The following is a 6,012-nucleotide window of genomic DNA, read 5'->3' on the forward strand; positions in this document are numbered from 1 at the left end:
TGTGAGGGGGACATGTCCCCTGTGTAAATTACGCCTATGCCCTTTATATTACTCTAAGACGTGAGTCCAGTGAATCCACACATTCACACCAAATATACATTTTTATAATAACATGATTTTTTGAAAACCAGCCTCTATCTAGACATTTGGTGTATTATTTATTTACCTGTGTCAGCTTTTTGATTGGGTTGAAAAATGTACTTGGAAAAAGTCATTTTTAGTTTAAACTTTGTTTCCTGCAACTGTCTGAACAATAGTATGGTATTGTCATGATAATAACTACATTATATGTATAATTCATGAGCGATAACGATGTGACTCTTGCTATTCCTCCCTTCATAAAAGGTCAGCAGTAATGGCAGTTTTCTGACCATTATCGCTAAAATAAATTCAGGTTTACTGCATATTTACTATATCTGTTAACAGCATAACTTACACACACACACACATATCCGATACACACTAAAAGGGCAATCCCAAAGGGTCTAGGAATAAGAATACGAAGAATATGCTCTAAAGAAAGTGACTATGTAAAACAAAGAAATGTATTAAAAACAAATCTTAAAAAAAGAGGATACAAAGAAAGAATTATAGAGATGGAGTTAAGAAAAGTGGATAAACTAAAAAGAGATGATCTACTAGATTATAAAAATAGAGATAAAAAGGTCAAAAGAGTCCCATTAGTAATGACTTACTCTAAACTTTTGCCCAATATTTCTAAGATAGTTTGGAAACACTTGCGGATTCTACATAATTCAGAAAAATTTAAAAAAAGTATTTCTAAAGGCCCCAGTTGTAGCATTCAAAAGAGAAGCTAAGTTAGGTGATATTTTAGATCACAGTAAACATAAAAGAATAATTGACAAAATAGGTTCTGTGAACATGTGCACCAGTAAATGTAAAGTGTGTAAATACATAGACAAAAGTACAAATATAATTAAACATAAGAACACCACATATCCACTAAAAACTAATACCTACTGTAAAAATAGCAATGTTGTTTATGGAATAGCCTGTGAAAAATGTGATGAAATCAAATATGTTGGAGAGACTGGAACTACTTTATATAAAAGAATTCAGAACCACCTTTCATTAATTAGAAATAAAAAAAATGAATGAACCAATAGATCAGCACTTCACCAGTCAGGGACATGACATAAATGATGTAAAGTTTGTAGTATTAGAACAGCTCAAATTAGACAATACGACATATAGAAGAATAAAAGAAAGTAAATGGATAAATAGATTAAACACGATTATGCCAGCGGGACTCAACAGAAAAGAATGAACTAATTAACTTCAATAAATATATAACATTTAAATAAATAAACAAAATTCATTCAAAAGTTGTGCATGCTGATGCGCTGGGGAGGCCAAATCTAGACTGATCCTCAGAGCCAGCATTGCATGATATAATAAAAATATAAGTTTATATAAAGTAGTGTTAATTAGAATTAATACAGATTCAAAGATAGAAGTAAAAATGATGTTACAATATATAGAACACCATTACATCATGTAAGAATAAATCATTGATTTGAATGTAATTAATAACAAGTAGTTGTCATGCCGTCAAAAACCTATAAATACCTCCAATGTTTTAATTCAAACACAGGCTCCCTTGAGAAAGATATGTACAACATATCGAAGCGTTGGGCAGCTGGTTCTTTGAGCTAATATATATATATATATATATATATATATATATATATATATATATATATATATATAAATAAATATATATATATATATATATATATATACACACACAGTATATATGTCTCTGTATCTCAAATATTTGATAAAGTACACCATTTTCTTTAATTAAATGTAACATACACATCTGTATTTACTGGGGAAAATAAAGTTAACCAACAATAAACTGTCCAATAAATGGAGTAAGGTGCTTTTTTGTCAAGCATTTTGACAGCAAATCTCAGCGGGGCAGTAAAATGGATGAAAAATATTCAGAGCAGTATGAGCAACATAGCATGCACCAAAACGAAATCTGGTACATCAGCAGATTCCAATTATCGTAATTTTCCAACTTTATTAATTCATTAAATAATCTTGACCCATAGCTGTGCTTAATAAGGTGTTATTTTTGCTGTTCCGTGTGATTAATCACCTCTGTGTAGTATATGAAGACTACAATTCAGAAAGAATGAATAACTTTGAATGCTGCTGCCAAGAAGGCAAGAAACATGACAAGAAGCTGATTAATGGTCTTTCCTCCTGAATAGCATCAGTGCACATGGATGCAGGGTTCCAAATTAATGATGTAGCCTGTGCTGCTTGAATGAGGAGAGCCCTCTGCTTTACTGAATATACTGTATAGTTGAACTAAGCACAGCAAAAGATTAAATTTGGCTTGCAGTTGTAATTTACACCCCACCACTACTTACCCACTGTATCCTAAACTAAATATTTCTGTTATTATTAATATTTCACTACTTTTTTCCCTGCTAGGAAGTTCTAACAGATCTAAGAAAAAATATATTGTGTTGCCATATATATATATATATATATATATATATATATATATATATATATATATATATATATATATCTATACAGACGTGCTCAAATTTGTTGGTACCCCTCCACAAAAAACGAAGAATGCACAATTTTCTCTGAAATAACTTGAAACTGACAAAAGTAATTGGCATCCACCATTGTTTATTCCATATTTAATAGAAATCAGACTTTGCTTTTGATTTTTTATTCAACATAATATTGTAAATAATAAAACAAATGAAAATGGCATGGACAAAAATGATGGGACCGCTAACCTAATATTTTGTTGCACAACCTTTAGAGGCAATCACTGCAATCAAACATTTTCTGTAGCTCTCAATGAGACTTCTGCATCTGTTAACAGGTAGTTTGGCCCACTCTTCCTGAGCAAACTGCTCCAGCTGTCTCAGGTTTGATGGGTGCCTTCTCCAGACTGCAAGTTTCAGCTCTTTCCATAGATGTTCGATAGGATTCCGATCAGGACTTATAGAAGGCCACTTCAGAATACTCCAATGTTTTGTTCTTATCCATTCTTGGGTGCTTTTAGCTGTGTGTTTTGGGTCATTATCCTGTTGGAGGACCCATGACCTGCGACTGAGACAGAGCTTTCTGACACTGGGCAGTACGTTTCGCTCCAGAATGCCTTGATAGTCTTGAGATTTCATTGTGCCCTGCACAGATTCAAGGCACCCTGTGCCAGGCGCAGCAAAGCAGCCCCAAAACATAACCGAGCCTCCTCCATGTTTCACTGTAGGTATGGTGTTCTTTTCTTTGAAAGCTTCATTTTTTCGTCTGTGAACATAGAGCTGATGTGACTTGCCAAAAAGCTCCAGTTTTGACTCATCTGTCCAAAGGACATTCTCCCAGAAGGATTGTGGCTTGTCAATATGCATTTTAGCAAATTCCAGTCTGGCTTTTTTATGTTTTTCTTTCAAAAGTGGAGTCCTCCTGGGTCTTCTTCCATGGAGCCCACTTTCGCTCAAAAAGCGACGGATGGTGCGATCAGAAACTGACGTACCTTCACCTTGGAGTTCAGCTTGTATCTCTTTGGCAGTTATCCTTGGTTCTTTTTCTACCCTTCGCACTATCCTTCTGTTCAATCTGGGGTCGATTTTCCTCTTGCGGCCGCGCCCAGGGAGGTTGGCTACAGTTCCATGGACATTAAACTTCTTAATAATATTTGCAACTGTTGTCACAGGAACATCAAGCTGCTTGGAGATGGTCTTGTAGCCTTTACCATGCTCGTCTATTATTTTCTTTCTGTTCTCCTCAGACAACTCTCTCCTTTGCTTTCTCTGGTCCATGTTCAGAGTGGTGCACACAATGATACCAAACAGCACAGTGACTACTTTTCTCCATTTAAATAGGCTGAATGACTGATTACAAGATTGGAGACATGTGTGATACTAATTAAAGAAACTAATTGGTTTGAAATATCACTATAATCCATTTATTTATTATCTTTTCTAAGGGGTACCAACAAATGTGTCCAGGCCATTTTAGAATGTCTTTGTAGAATAAGCAATAATTCATCTCTTTTCACAGCTTCTTTGCTTTATTCTATGAATACCAAAGGCATGCACGTATACATGATAAAATAGCTTTTAATTTCATCACTTTTCAGGAGGAATGAAGCATTATTTCAATGAGCTGTAAGGGTACCAACAAATTTGAGCACGTCTGTATATATATTAGTCACTGTTACCAATAGCAGGAAATAATGCGCCAGAGTATTAGAAATATATGACTAAGGGTGACCCTGAGTTGATATTTACCAAACCAGATTACACCATATACCGTACATTTCAAGTGCACACATCAAAAAGCTCAGCACAGCCAGTGGGCAAAAAATATTTTCAGGTTATAATGCCCTTGTCAATTCATTCTTTGAAAATACATTTCTACTGTTCTGCTTTCCAGCAAGGCAACTTGATATCCTGGCAGCAGTTAAAAGACTGGATGTGAAGATTATACAACTGAAATATCCAGAGGAAAATTTAATTAAACATAGGCACGACTGGAAGCCTGCAGAAAAAAAAAAGTTTAAAAGCCTTCTTGGCCATCTTCTTCCATTAATTAGGGTGTCTCGGCCAAGATTTAATAAAGATGTACTATTCTTCATTATGACAAATACATAGCAAGCATTTTCATAAAAAACAGACCTATTTAAAATGCCGCCTTTTTGCTTGGGGTGACCACAGAAGAAAGCCCCATGCTGTCACAATAGTGGTTTGTTAGTTAAATACTGTGATGTTAATCTATTTACCTCTTTATGGTTTGTGTTGCATTTGTTTTAGAATGTGTTTCAATACATTTTTAAATTCATTTTGTTTCATGGTTTTATAATTTATAATTAGGAGCAATAAAAGTTCAGTGGTTAAGGAGAATCAGATGTGTGGAACCCAGTATTGGGTTGCTTGTGAGACTTTTAAGAGCTAACTGATCCCAGTCATTTGGAAATGTTTATTATTATTATTATTATTATTATTATTATTATTATTGTTATTATTATTATTATTATTATTATTATTATTATTATTATTATTATTATTATTAAAGATTTTGGGGGTCATACAATTTAGTGTTTGTTATCTGAATCATTTTAATATCATCCCAAACCCCCTCCCCCCTTCATTTAAAGTAAATAAATACATGACATTTAATACTATCAATTTAAGCTTGCTGTACTGTGTAAGATTTACAGTTTTTCAGTCTTCAAGCTCTTAGCATGTGTTTAAACGTTGCTGTATAGTCTTACAGCAGCACGTGTTCTAATGTATTCCCCAAGGTTGTTGCTGATATACAGCAGGTCTTTATAGGACTTTGTGGCAATGCGCCCCGCCCCTGTGTGCATTTGTGTGTTTTGTGTGTATGTTGCGTGTGTAAATGTTGGTGTATAGTCATTGGTACACGGGATATAAACGGGTCTGTGTTTCACGTGTATTTAAATAGTGTATATTTGTATTTAGGCACGGGATTGCACATCACGCACGTGCATTTAAAATATAATATGTGAACACGGGGTTTCACGTAATGAATTCACGTGCTGGGATTCAAGTGAGTAATTAATTAGTAATTGAATCCCAGCACAACAGTATATATAGATGCACGTTTCTTGCACTAAGGGTTGGGTGTTCGGAAGAGGAGAACGGGTGAGAGAGAGAGGAGAAACTAAATAGTGTTAAATCATAATTATAAGTGTTTTGTACTCACCGTGTTTGTTTGTCTCCGTGCACCGTTTGTTAAGTGTTTAGTCGTTTTGTCTGTCTGTTTATTTTGGCGTCAAGTGCCGTGTCCTGTTTTGTATTCCATTGTTTAAACCTTTTATTTGTTAATAAACGCTGAGTGCAGCCATTGCACTCAGCTCATCATCACCACCGTCTGTCTGTGTTTGAATTCCTTTCTGGTCTGACGCCACCCACTCTGGCCGTCTTTGTGACACGTGGTGTCAGAAGTGGGATAGCCGCGCCTCCAAGCGTCAGACCAGGAGGGGTT

Source organism: Acipenser ruthenus, chromosome 3 (assembly GCF_902713425.1).
Source record: "Acipenser ruthenus chromosome 3, fAciRut3.2 maternal haplotype, whole genome shotgun sequence".
In the NCBI taxonomy this organism is placed as follows: domain Eukaryota; kingdom Metazoa; phylum Chordata; class Actinopteri; order Acipenseriformes; family Acipenseridae; genus Acipenser; species Acipenser ruthenus.